We start from the raw sequence: 14486 nt of genomic DNA, 5'->3' as shown, positions 1-14486 counted from the left end.
TTCCACTTTCTCTCAGTACCCCCTGTAGTGCCATATCCCCATTGAGAAACACTGGAATAGGTAGTACATCACTAAAAAAAATAACCATTTGTTTATTGCTATTTAACAGGCTAAATTTAGTGGTTCAGCACATTATTTGACTTTGGTTCATTTGTTCTTCATGGTCGTTTTGTTTGTTTAAACGTGATGCAGTAACTCGATACAGTTTGGGGGTCAACCACTTATAATACGTCAGCTGGCCTGGATTTGTCAGTTAATTCAGAGCGACAGACAATGCGTTCATTTCGGTGAGCACTTCATAACATTGTTCATTCTCGGTCAGTTTGTGGAATCAAACTTGTTGGTGAACAGCGATGGGATTGGATATGGATCTGAGAGGAAGGGCGAGACACGGCAGGCAATTGAGGAGGACAGGCCGATCAATAGTCATCAGCAGTCCGATCAATGGCTATGTAAATATGACGAGAGAGACACTGGCACGTTATCGACTCGAACAGCCTCAACCCCTCCCCAAGCCCACCCTTTGTCTGAGACCCTCTCTCTCCTTCACCCTCTGGCTGGAAATCGGTGTCTCTCCCTTTAAGTGGGAGGTGAGCAGCAGGGCGAGAGGAGTGTGTCTGCGTGCGTGAAACCCCGGAGCGCACTGGCTGAGTGTGCGCGAAACTCCCCAAAACATTTACGCACAGTGGAACAGCCACCCACCTATCGAGTCCCCGGCTTTGACAGCCATCCTGACGGACACGGACGGAGCAACCTGTGCTGTTGTCTGCATGCGGTGAGCGGAGGAAAAGCAGCGGGACGGAAGTTTGTCCTCAGCTTGTCGCTGGGAGAGCGCTGGGCACCGGGACCGGTGAGGGCTGTTTCCATTGAAACTATCTTCTCTTTAAGTCTTGTTTGCAACTTCTATTGTATTTCTTAATATCATGAAATCATTTATTTTACTAAATAAGAGTGACCAAGTCCCTAAAATCATTTTTTCAATCAACTCGTAAACTTTGGGGATCGTCCCCTCACCTTAAACTCCTGCCATCTTCTTCTTCTTCTTCCATGGTTATTGGCGTGTTGCAACCAACTTAAATAGGTGCATATCGCCCGCTACTGTAAGCCTACATGTTTTATTTCATTACTCTTTCCTCCTGTCATCTTCCCCTCCATAACTTCTTATCTGCTCCTAACAATCGTCAACAGGTAAGAGATGTGAATTATAGTGATGATGATTGTGATGATGTCAGTAGTCACATGGGAATGAGCAGATATCAGCAGGTCCTCCTAAAATAGGCACAGACATCAGCATTTCAGCAGAAGCTTCAACACCTGTTCTATTACCTCCACCTACTGTCTGTTTCTATTTGCTGAAGTTTAACAGGAGACAATGACAAGCTATGAACAGTTTACTAGAAGTGTGTTTGGAAAGAGCTGATGGAATGTGTGGTGTGGATAACACTGTTGATCAGAAGTGTTCGAAGGTCACATCAGTGGGTGTGTACGTGTGTGTTCAGTGGATGAGTGTAAACTTTCCATCAGTAGGGGGTCACTGTTCTTTTTTCTGTCAATCTGATTCATTTTGTCACACTGATCAGTCCATCATTGCAGTCCTCTGTGCATCTGCCTCCACTACCCGAATGGACACTTCCTACTGGACATGCATTTCTTCTCTCACTCTGACACCAACTACACATAATCCTAAGGAGTGGTTTGACATTTCACCCTTCACCTCTGCCCTCCCCCACTCTCCGGGGGGAGCTGTGTCTTTCTAGGTGAATGGGTTCATGTTAGGGGAAAGGTGACCCGAGACGCTCACTCTTTCTCCATCTCAGTCGGCCAGCCAGAGAGTGCTATCATCTTTTATTGCGCCGCCACTTGAGATACCTTTGCCTGATGGGCAGGCAGGTGTCAGTTCTAATCCCTGTAAAACTCAATCTGTTTTTTTTCAAGTTTTACAGCAGAATGAAGGTTGACAAAAAAAGAGAGGCGAGTCCTTAGAAATACTGAGTTGATTGTAGTAGGACTTGTTGGAGATCAAACCAAAGACAGTCGAGTGAAACTCCTTTAGTTTCATTTGTACTGGAAACATCAAAGGCCACTTTTTTATTGCTCAGGTTCCTTCCTCAGCAATAAAAAAAAATAGCAGAAATAATTTCCTTAGCTTTTGGACTATAGCTTATGTTATATATCATTTAAAAGTTGTTCTCATAATTCCTCTGAAAATAATTTACTCAAACAAATGTCAAAGGTAGAAATTGTTGCTCAAAAATGTTTTTGTAACTCAATCATAAACAAACGGGTGGTTGACAAATGGTCATGTGACATGATCTTCGGAAAGGTTTTGCTGATCACATCGTGGGATTTGGAATTCCGTAGAAGAATGCAAAAAAGTGGCCTCAACAGTGGATGAGAACAACTTTTTGGATGACATACATTTACAGTTCAAAATTGTTATTTATGTGGTTAAGCAGCATTAATCGTTCCCATTGAATCAAATAATTCAGGTTTTCAAGGTTGCAGGGCAGTGTTTACTGTTTAGTGGAGAAAATGAAATTAAGAAAAAAACATTTAAAATCTTGAATCAAAGGTTGTGAGCTTGCATCCTTTTCTCAGAGTTTGTGTGTGTGCATGTCAACCACTTCCTGTTCCTTGGACAGCTCTATAAGGGCCGCTGAGCAGACAAAGGTTCTTTATTTGACCTCCACTAGCCTTTGAACATTGTTCTCCAGTTCCTATTGAACCCAGAGTCCACTGAGGAACACCACAAAGCAATGTGTGGCCAATCCAATCATACAGAACAATGCTGGGTTAAAAGAAGGCTTGTGATCTCTTTAAACTGCATTGTCTCCTTCTGGAGAAAGAAACAGTGTATGACGAGCTGACAGTTGACTGTGATCTAAACATTTTGTTCCTGGTAGTTGTGAAGCCTCACAGCAATGCTACGTAAAATATTGGGCTGCTAAAAGTTCACTTAGTGCAGTGCTAGAAACATTTAGGGCTGCGGTATAATAATCAATGAATCTATAAATATATGTATATTTTTAGAAACCACACATTATGCAGTCATTATGCTTGCTTATTTTTTTCCATGATGTACAGATTTATGTGACACAAATACCCTTTTAAGCTCTTCTGATTGCACAAAACAAATAAACATATGGGAATCTAACAAAATAATTTCACATTACTTTTTATATAGGTTTTACTTAAATAAAGGCCGAGCAAAACAACAGTGCCCTAAGTGTACTTAATTGTGGAAAAACAAAAACGTTTTCTCAACAAAATTTGACATAAACTTAAAATAGTGCTGTCAAACAATTACAAATTTTGATCACAATTAATCGCATGATTTTATCTTGTTAATCACGATTAAAAATAAATAAATCCTTAAAAATGTATGTATTGTTTTGTTGCAATTTAATGGAACGTATATACAACTATGTTTCAGCAAAAGTATCGTGTAAAACAGCAACAAAGGTTCAGTATGTGTTGAAAGTGTTTCTTTTAAATTAATAATTCCATTACAAGGAAGCAGATGGTTATTAATTTTTTCTCCTTTGAAATCTAAACTTGAATTAACAACAAAAGCATACGGCTACATTATGTAGCCTCTAAGTCCCTGCATGTTCGTCTCATTCCCTTATCAGCCTAATATCCTCCTGTAAATAGAGAGATCCGGGGTGTACACAGGGTCCCGCCGCATCATTCCATGTCAGTCACCTCCGAGTCCAGTATGTGAGTGAGATGGGGCCTCCACAGATGCTGGATTGGAATAAGCATCTTAAATAAACAATTTAGTTGTGGCATTTCTGTAACTATTCCAGAACAATGTTTTCTGCACTTTTCGATCATGTAAAGCACATTGGATTGCCTAGTGATTGAAATGTGCTATACAAATAAATTTGCCTTGCCTTTTGCTAGAGGAGGTGACCAGTACCACACCACTATTGTGCATCATTGCTCTAGTGCTATGACTGACCTTCTGCTTCACTTACGGTATAACTTATATCACTTTATATCACATTATATCACTTCAGTAAATGTACTTCATTAAACAAGGGACCAAACCATAACTACAGTAGTTCCACACTTATTTTGTTGATGCCAAATCAAAAGGATCCTCGATGGTCATATTAGGCTTTACAGAGTTGTTTTCTGGCTTTAGTTTTCCCTTTTAATTTATTTTTTATTTTTCATTCATTTCTAAGTTACTAATAGAATTAGCTTGAAGTTAAAATTATTCTGCAGAAATATTTAAGCAAGAAGAAAAAGCATTCAAGCTTTGAGCTTAATGAATGAACATGTCTGTTTGGTGATTTATGGCCCATCTTTTAGGGCATCCTTTCATGTGATAGGCCTTGGGAAAGACCTAGGAATTTTGTGTGTAGTTTTCACCTATTTGAGTGAATTGGTGTATTTGTCTCTTTATATTGACCAAGTGACAGACTGGCCCCTATTACCCAGGTATATGTGGTTTGTTCTGTTTACTTTTTGTCGATAAAAATAAAGCAATATGTAAATGTAACTTTTAGCTAAATTAAGTTTAATAAGCATAATTTAGCTGAAGTGCATAATCTTTTAGCAGTCTTTGGACTTAAAGATTAAAATCCACCACGATCCAAGAGTTTCTAAATGGTTTTTGTATGTTCTATTTATATGTGGCTTCGATGGCTTTTAAATGTTTAGCAATTAGCACTGAATATATTATTTTTTTGCTTCTAATAATTCATACTCCGTGTCAGGCAGTGATGTTTGAATTTTCCCATAATTTTATTACATTACCTTAATTTAAATGTTATGTTTATACTTTAGTTCCTCATTGAAGCTGCAAGCAGTTACGTTTGTGGTACCAGAGAAAGAGGAGAAATTATGACTATTCAATATAGTTTTTTCTGCCTCATTTAGTCCCTATGCTTTTTTGAAAATCCATGTGTTAAAGCTGCAGTTTGTAGAATCCTCTCTCTGCTTTTTTTTGAAACCGAAACTCAGTCTCCCTTACCGGTATGTTTTGTGAACGCTCTAAGCAACTTTTTTCTCAATATAGATTAGTGACAAATGAAGGGACGTTATCTTGTGTTCGTGGGGATTTTTCTGGTGTTTTAGAGACTCTGACATGAATGCACGTGTTACTCTGCATTTACTGTCCCGAGCAGTGGCTACTGCTGTTGGCTCGTCCTCGCCACAAGCACACACAGAGAGGGCTGTGATCCCAGCCGCCCTGAGCGGCAGTCGCATTCATACAGTAAAATTATTTCACCTTAAATACACTTTTAGTTTACATGTGATTTATTCTGTCTGTTTTCGCTCTCTTTCTGAAGCAGGTGTGTGTGTGGTGGACCCTGCACAGTCACGGAGGTCCCCGAGGACGCAAAGCGATCCGTTCCTCCTCAGTGTTTGTGACTTTATTCTGTTGCTTCTCCACCTCGGTCTGCCTTTTTCCGCTTGATTTGCCATGTAGCTGTTGTGCCTTATGCTGTTATTATGGGGACTTCTGCTGGAACGTCCGCAAATGCACGTTTACTACTGATGGTCCTTGAACATGCCTGACTTCAGTCGAGCAGCCAATAGAAATTCACTGTCCGCTCAGAACACTTTGATTACAATATGCTCAAAGATGATTATGGATTTTTGACCAAATTATGCCAAAAATAAGTTGCAAACTGCAGCTTTAAAGGTGCAGTCAGCGACTCTCAGATCTCTCTCTCCCCCTCCCTCCCCGCTGCTCTCTTGCCCTGCCTCCAAACTTTCCATAGTCCCTCCCTCAGAGGAGCTAACAAGCTAACGTTAGTCTGACAGCAACATCACAGTAATATAACATGCTCTGTTAAAAGCATATTACTGCAGCGCTTTTCTCTCTCAATGTGCACACAGTACACAAACCTAGCACCAGCAGCAACACAGTGTCACTTACAGCAGCTACACAGAGGCTGCTGCGCACACACAAACAACACATGCACTACAGAGTTCTAGTGTAACAATTACAAATCAAACACAATGTAAATCAAACAGCAGTAATTACCTTTCAAGCAGAAAAGTCACCAATTCCGCCTTCTACTCCTCTAGACCGTACACTGTAAAAAAGACGGCGCTACAGCCCCGGGAAAGGGGCGGGGCCTGTGAGCAACAGCTATCAGACAGACCAAAAAACACAATCCTGGCTCTTATTGGTTCTGTTTGCTCGGTCGCAGTGCATTCTGGCAATCTGCCAAAGGCTGCAGGAGCAGCAGGGGGGACTCAATGAGCCTGTTTTTTTCACACAAACTACTAGGTTGATGTAAAGCTGTTCTTGCATAGTGACAGCTTTAGCAAATATGACAAAAAGTGACTTTTATAAAAGTTGTAGACTGCACCTTTAAAGTCATCATGACCTGTGAACCCTAACCGTCTTCAGTGAATCTCCCATTAGCTGTAATCGGGCCATAAAAATGAGACCCCACACAGCCCGAGCCTGACAGAATATGGGCCGAATCTATCTGAAACCTCTTTACCATTCTTTAAGCCACAACCGTTACAGCCTGACACTATTCAAACCCACGTGCGCACATTTAGAATGACTCAGCTTTATTTACTAGACACTCGTTCTGCATACAGCTATAAGACGCTTCAAGTGCCGTTACACGCTACGTATCGGTTTACTGTTGCCGTAAAGCATGTGGTAACACTGCTGTAACACACACAGCTCAGCAACTGGTTCTCTATGCTCATATGTGTCATCATCACAGCTCCAGAACTCATCAAGAAAGGTTTGTTTATGTGTTTTTTAACATCATTCATTCATGTGCCAGAGGCCAGCCTTCAATTCACTTCCTCAGCATCCATTTGTGCATCTTTCTTGTGCTCATCGAAACATATCACCTGTCCGTTCATTTATCGTGCAGCGGAGGAGCCTGATCCGAGCCCGTACTAAAATGCTTGAATGGACAAAGACTTACAGCTTTATTGCATACTGATCACAAACTCTTAAATATAGTACGTTAACATCAGGGTCTGAGGAAACTATGCATTAGATAAAACTCCTTGATTTAGCTCTTATTGTATGCAATTTTTTTTTCTCATTAATAAATGTGTGTTTAATATTAAAATAAACAGAATAGATTAACTGATTGGGGTCAATTGTAAGGATTTAGATCATAATGGTGTGAAAATCTTTGATTGTTCTACTTTTTAATGTGTTTTTGAAATACACTCTTCACCTGTTGCTTTGTAGAAGATGAACACACTTGCACACACACAAAGGATCCAGGGGCTCATCCTGGGTGACTGATAAAGTGTTAGTCTTCTCCTATTGATGGACTACTTTCAGAAATACACACCAACTGTGACCTCATCCATTGATATTCACATATCTTCAAGGCAACATTCTTGCTCTCAGGCCAGTGAAACATTTTTTTAATTTTTTAGCACTAGTTTGATGAGTTGTCCTTCGTGTCAGTGGTTAATACCTATAGAACTCTAGGGTTGCTTGCATCTATGGTTAAATGGCCTGATAGGCTATGTGTGTGTGTGTGTGTGTACATGTGTTTTTGTATACCCTTTACCTTATGTGTTATTTAGATTATAAATGGCTATTCTTTACATCAGGTTTTTAAATGAATAGACAGACTCATTGTACCCTGAGCATACGTCCACTACCAGCTGGGGTTTGAATGTATGATCAGTCATTCGTGAGTGGTGTCATAAGCTCATAATAACTTATTATTAATGGAAGAGCGCAGGTGTAAACCATTTTGGAAGAAGAAAGAGCGAATGTGCATTTTTAACTTTCAAACTTTACAGGCCTGGCATTGAGTACAAGTGCACTCTTGAAGCTTGTCAGGTTAAGGCACAAGCTCATACAGGACTAAGGTGTGTTTGGCTGAATAAGGAACAAAGCTATTGTTAAGACTTTCATAAACTGCAGGAATCTTTTGTCTCATCAATCCTGTAATCCCATAACGGCAGGAAATTATTGACTCATGGCACATGAATGAGCATGTTGAAATAATCATCTATTTCTCCTTTTATACTAAGGGGAAAGTTAACCATGGTCAATATTAAAAAAATTTGGAATTAAATTAAACTCCACTCTCTTTTTTGTTGAGTTAACACTGATATATTTAGCAAATGTTTTTGCAAAATCAACTTTTCTGTGCTTTAAACATCATAAAGTGCTATTTGGACTTCATACACATGCCCAAAGTGTTTTTTTTTCATTGATTCCCACAATCCTTAGTTAGAGGGTGGTTTGCTCCTTTCTTACTGCAGGGTGAGCCCAAACACCTCGCTCCAATTTGATGATGTGTTCCCACTTTGATGACGAATTTCACACGGCACTGACCTGGAGATGCACCGCCTCCAGGAAGCTCTCTGCCGTGATTGACATGTAAACAGACACGCCCACGAAGGTGAGCATTTCAGCGTCCTTCGCGCAGTGCTATGTATGTATTTTCTACAGTCTATGTATGTACTGGCGAATGCCCCGCCCCCACGCTCTGTCTCATGTTTATAAAGCAGGGTGGGAGGAGGGCGGGCCATCCTCTGGCCCTACGTCACCGTGCAATGAGGAGGAAGTCAGTGTCCCATCTATAGACACACCCACTCATGAATATGCATAAGTAGGACGCAAATCAGCCTGTTTGTGTAGAGTTGCTCAGAGAGTGACTTTTCAGAGGCTAAAACTCTGGAAATACAATGTTTTTGGGGTTCTTAGAACAATTGGAGATGGGTGAAAAATAGCATGATATGGCACCTTTAAGTACAAGTAAAATTATTGGTGTAAAAGTAAAAAGTAGCTTGCTTATGCTGCATATATACCGGACGCATCTGCCGCACGAAACGTACCGCAGGGTCTGCAGGGTCAAAAAATGTCCCCATTTGCATAATATGTGCGTCTGAAGCAAAGCACCACCCACCAGCGACACATCCAACTCGGTGAGTTTCACTCCCTGCTGAAGCGAGGAGCTGCGCTCCTTTTTCTCCTCTCACAAACACAAACCACCAGTGAAAAAGCTTGTCTGATTAGCGGCTAATGCTATCCTAGCTCAGTACCAACTTCCTAGTCCGGTCAGTGTCATACTGGTCCTGGTGGTCACACACAGCTTCTACTCCATGGTTGATATGGGTGAACAGACCGGTGTCTGTGTTGACGGCCTCATCAACAAAGACTATGGCTTTCGTCATGCGAAACGGTCGCAGGAGTTCAATATTTTCAACTCTCGCGAATGTGCAGATATGCGTAAAATCGTGAGCGCGCTCACACGGCCAACGCACTTGACGTGCAGATCGGAACGCACCACCGCACAGGAAAGATTTTGCATGTGGGACGCACTTTGTCTGTAAATTGGACGTACGGACATTTTGTGACACATCCGGTGTGAACGTAGCATTAAAATGTGCTCACAGTAACACTTACTTTTTGAACAATGTTGGTTTTATTTCTTCTGAAACTTAGAAAGGATAATGGGACACAAATATTAAACTACTGTAACTGGTGTTATTTAAAGGCAGACCTTTAATAAATTTCAAACAAATCAAATGAATGGCATCTATCACAGATGACTGAAAATGTAATCATTACTATCTAAATAGTTAAAGGTATGCCTCTACTACAGTTATTACATCACTGTTAAATGGACAGTTCAGATAAACTGTGGTTATACCACTTTGAAATAACTTTATCATTTACATAGTTGATCATGTTGAAAACTGTATATTGAGTTGTATTCCTATTTGCATTCAAACAAGTGTTGACTTTAATGGGGAATACAATTCAAACATGCGTTCCAGAAATACGGTGTGCACCTTATTTTTCATGCCAATATTTTTACTCTGTAATGGATGCAAATTAGAATGTAGCGAACTAAAATACTTCCAGTAAAACATTTTGGAATAGGTGTTGTTTGAAGACTGAATAACCCAGTTAAAAAGGAGTACCTCACAAATCTTCAAATAATCACACATCACATCACACTTCAATTGCACATAAATACATCCTTTGAAAAGTAAAGATCATGGCCCTGTGTCCCTTCTTGCTTCACTTTGACTCTAATCAGAAACTATCTTTAATATGGCACTTTAACATTTCTTTTTGACAGGAATTTTTGAAATTGTCAGGGGAAAAAAGGAAGACTCTAAGATGTATTTACATTCTTACTTTAGGAAACTGGAAAGACTGTAATCAGAGGTAAAATTATATTGTACTCTTCTAACAAGAAAACCTGTAGCAAAAAACTCAAACAACTTACAGCAAAACACACAGCATACCTAGTTATCTGGATCAGTGATCTAGGTACCATGATCATTCATACTTGAAATGGCCTATATCATTCTAAATCAACTTTTTAGCTTTTAACCTTGTTACAATGTTAATTCATTAGACATAAAAATAGATGAATGAATGTATTCAAGAACTTATGTTGTTTTTGAGTTACACACATAAACAAAGAACAGTTGTGAGCGGCTTCCTTCTTCCTTTATGACTTTCCCCTCTCATGCTATGTATCCTTTTTTGTTTTAAACCACAAACTCTACATATTTCTATTCTGTGTACCATCAGAATGTTCTTCCACTGCAGTCCAGGTTAGCAGGATTTGCATTTCCTCTCAATATTGGGGAAACTTTGTGCAACAATCTCCTATTATGCTTTTTGTAACATGCTTGTTTGGTTTATATAACACACAGAGGTCTGGCTCTGCTCTAAATCCATCCATTTTCAGACCCGCTCCAGAACATGCAAACTCCCACCCCAGGGCGTGAACCCAGGACCTTCTTGCTGTGAGGCAGACATGCTAACCACTAAGTCATCGTGTGCCCTCTGCTCTAAATCTTGTCTTGCTCTAAAGACAATACTTTGTGTTTGATTTCTGCTTAATTAAAATGTATAGTTTGGAGCATATTTACCAAGTTGATAACTTTTTAAAGTTCAATAACATTAATTAATAACATTAATAACATGCAATTACTGAAGCCCTCAAAGGATTTAAGCTTTTCTTCTCTGCGGCAATTAACCTAAATCACTCAACACATACAAGCCCTTTAAGGTAGATGGGTTTCTTTTTGTTCAGGGGCAACCTATCCTTTACCATTCTTAAAGGGCCATTGTTTAGCAAAATCAACTTTTCTGTGCTTTAAACATCACAAAAGTGCTATTTGGGCTTCATACACATGCCCAAAGTGCAGGGCGAGCCCAAACACCTTGCTCCAATTTGATGACGCATTCCCACTTTGATGACGAATTTGACACGGCACTGAGCTGGAGAAGCCGCGCCTCCAGGAAGCTCTCTGCCGTGATTGACTAGTGATTGCCGTGATTGACATGTAAACAGACACGCCCCCAAAGGTGAGCATTTCACATCCTTTGTGCAGTGCTATGTATGTATTTACGCCCCGCCCCCACGCTCTGTCTCGTGTTTATAAAGCAGCATGAGCTCGACTACGGATTGGGTGGGGGGAAGGCAGGCCGTCCTCTGGCCCTACGTCACCGTGCGGGGAGGAGGAAGTCAGTGTCCCGTCTATAGACACGCCCACGCATAAGTAGGACGCAAATCAGCCTGTTTGTGTAGAGTTGCTCGGAAAGTGACTTTTCAGAGAACTAAATTCTGGAAAACAGGCGAGTTTGGAAAAATAAACCTCAAATACTATGTTTTTGGAGATGGATGAAAAATAGCATGATATGGGACCTTTAACACTTTGAATAGCAAGTTATTAAACATTTATGATCACCATAAAAGATAACACAAATGGAAGAACCTTTTGTTCAGTCACACAGCTGTACCACCCTTCTGTTGTCAGAAAACTTGTTTCACTCTTTCTCCATGTGTCCTGTTAACCTCCACTGAATCACAAATAGAAGAAAGCCTGAAAAAAGGCATTCAATATTTTGAACTAATTGAAAGAATGCTGAAATTCAAACACATGTAACCCATATAGAGTCATTTGTAAATTTGGTAATTCCAATAATAATAATAATACAATTTGATATTTTACAAATGCAATGCTAAAGTTGTTTGTTATTTGTGCAATCTCTGGCCAGTTCTTATATTTGCAACCTGGAAATAAATGCAATAATATTGTATGGGTAAAAAACACAACAAATGCTGCTTATAAAGAGTTTATTTTATGTCCATTAATGAGAAAGCAACAATAAAGGAAAAATTGCATAATTTATTTCTCCGATGGAACCTCAGCCTCTTAAGCGATGTTATTTCCTAAAGCTGACAGCATACCTTAACAGAACGTGCATGAACGTAACAGTGAAGTTGTTATTTTTGTTTTGTTTTACATAAAATGCTTGTGCCATTGTCAGAAATATATTTTGCTCCTATTGATAGTACATTTTTCTCTGAGATTTCCCATAGAAAGTAAGGCAGAGGGAGACCAATACATTTTTGTGCACATGCGTGTGTCATTTAGTTGGAAGGTTTATGATGTTAGTAAGAAAAGCTACTACGTGCTTAGTTCAGACAGGTGGATGAAGACCAAATTTCCTCAGCTGTTTAAAAAGTATTTTAGAGTTTACTTTCTACACTAGGTTATTCATATTTAAATGTTTGTGTCAATAATTATAGCAGCTACGAGTGGGAGTGGATGTCCGTTTGTGCTTGCATGAATGTAAAAAATAATGTTCCCCAGTGTAAGTGCACCACAGTGATGTATTTTAGTGGTTGGTTAAAGAGTTCATGTTTGATTAAAGCAGTGATTTGAGTGGAACTGTCAATATTCTTTGCAAAATCTGATTATATCCAGGACAGACACTAATGGTAAATGATAAACCCTAATGCCTTGGTGGTTAACTGGTAAACAAAGAGAATCCTGAGCCATAATGTTCCAATCTATTGTGGTAGAAACGCTATCAGCCAACATTTCTCCTATTATTCACTCTAGGCTAATGCACAATAAAATAATGGCAGTGGCTATCCATACGGTTGCCGTATCAATATACCAACATTCTTTCCATACGCAGCGCAACTAATAGGCCAGTTTATGTCATGTGATAGGGCAATCATTGGCCAGTTTAGGTCGCGTGACTAAGAATAAACCTTACCCTAACCCTAACCCTAAGACACTTCGGTAACCGTACCAATAGCACTGGGGGTTGTCCGTACTCCATCCGTACAAATAGACACTTTCTAAAATAAACACTTAAAATCTTAGAACTATTTGGTCTTTAAGGGTGTGTTCACACCAGTGAAGGCTCCTCCTCCCCTGCCCACAGTGGCTGTGCATCACTGGTTCACACCAAAGAATCCTAGAGCAGTTAAAACAAGTGGAGAAGGCAGAATTTATTGCGCGCTAACGCTCTCGCTTTGAGCAGTAGATGAGAGCTTCTTCTTCTCACTTTGTATTCGGACCGAGTCTGGGACTATATCAATGTGAAAGCACCCAAAGACCTCCACTGAACCAGTTCAGGCACTGGTTTGGAACCTGATGTTTTCTGCCAAACTAACCTGCCATCACACCAGGTAAAAGGAAATGAAATGTGTAAAAACCTTTGTGGCGCTAGGGTGGAAATAAACAGCTTTCACTGTGTTCCAATTCAGGATTAGCCAACTTGATACACCTAGATTTATTGCCCTGTTAATGTAAAACCCCCAAGAGAGTAATGTCTATCATCAAAAACCTTAAAAACCTGTCAAATTAATAGCTGAAATCCAACACTATTTTCCCAAATGTCCAATTGGACTAATCAAATGTTTTCTTTAACTCTTCCTATTTCCATCTCATTTTTAATATTTTATATAGTGTTAGGAATATATTCTTGTGAGGTTTTAGCCCAATTTTAGACACAGAGCAGTCGTTCAGTACTTAACCTCAACACATGAGGGAAATAAAACAATTGTAATATAGTAAATATATTAGAAGGGGTGTAAAGTGTTAATCAAATTATATGAACACTTTAATACGCACTCTGATTGAAAGGCAGAAAAATTTTAGATTAAAGTATTGCATTTGAAAATAGTATCTTTTTTGTCCAAATTAATTATTATGTTTTTCAACTTAAATGAATAGGTCATTGTAGTATGGATGTTTTAATTAACATTGAATTGGTATTGAAAAACAGTTGAATTGAAGTCACTGTGGTGACCTAATGGTTAAGGACGCAGGCTTGTAATTAGAGGGTGACCAGCTAATTAACCCTAACCTTAACCCTTGGGTGCTATACCATATGAACCTGTACAAATATGACAATAATGTAATTTATAATCTAGCTAATTCTTTAAGTTAATTAGGGGAGATTTTTTTTCTGTAGGGAATTAATGTGTACTTGATATCCTAGCTTCTGCATGTAAAAAAATAATACAAGTTGTCAAGGTGTAGTGATGGTGGTGTGGACCCAAATACAGTTTTAGTTAAACCATAGCATGATTTTAGTTGACTAAATCGTTTACAGATATATTCCACTAAAATACAAAGCATAAGAGATAACGTTTTTAAAGATTTGATTACCTTTTATCACCTGATATGGGATGGTATTAAGACTTTCACACAACAAAAGTATTTCTGATTTAATGCCTTCCTTAAAA

At 39.3% G+C, this 14486-nt stretch overlaps 1 protein-coding gene across 4 annotated transcripts in view; it reads left to right on the top strand.

Moving 5' to 3' along the window:
* The first annotated feature begins 602 nt into the window (after positions 1-602).
* Positions 603-14486, top strand: part of sox13 (SRY-box transcription factor 13) — a 63611-nt gene continuing 49727 nt past the window's right edge. For 2 of the 4 annotated variants that reach the window (XM_028446791.1, XM_028446789.1), the window contains exon 1: positions 603-850. The gene's annotated coding sequence lies outside the window, so the exon portion shown is untranslated. The remainder of the gene's footprint in view (positions 851-14486) is intronic. The other 2 variants (XM_028446792.1, XM_028446790.1) reach the window with 1 other exon arrangement.

The sequence above is a fragment of the Gouania willdenowi genome, chromosome 5 (assembly GCF_900634775.1).
Source record: "Gouania willdenowi chromosome 5, fGouWil2.1, whole genome shotgun sequence".
NCBI lineage: Eukaryota > Metazoa > Chordata > Actinopteri > Blenniiformes > Gobiesocidae > Gouania > Gouania willdenowi.
Note: the sequence above shows the minus strand (reverse complement) of the source record. Positions and strands in the feature narration are given on the sequence as shown.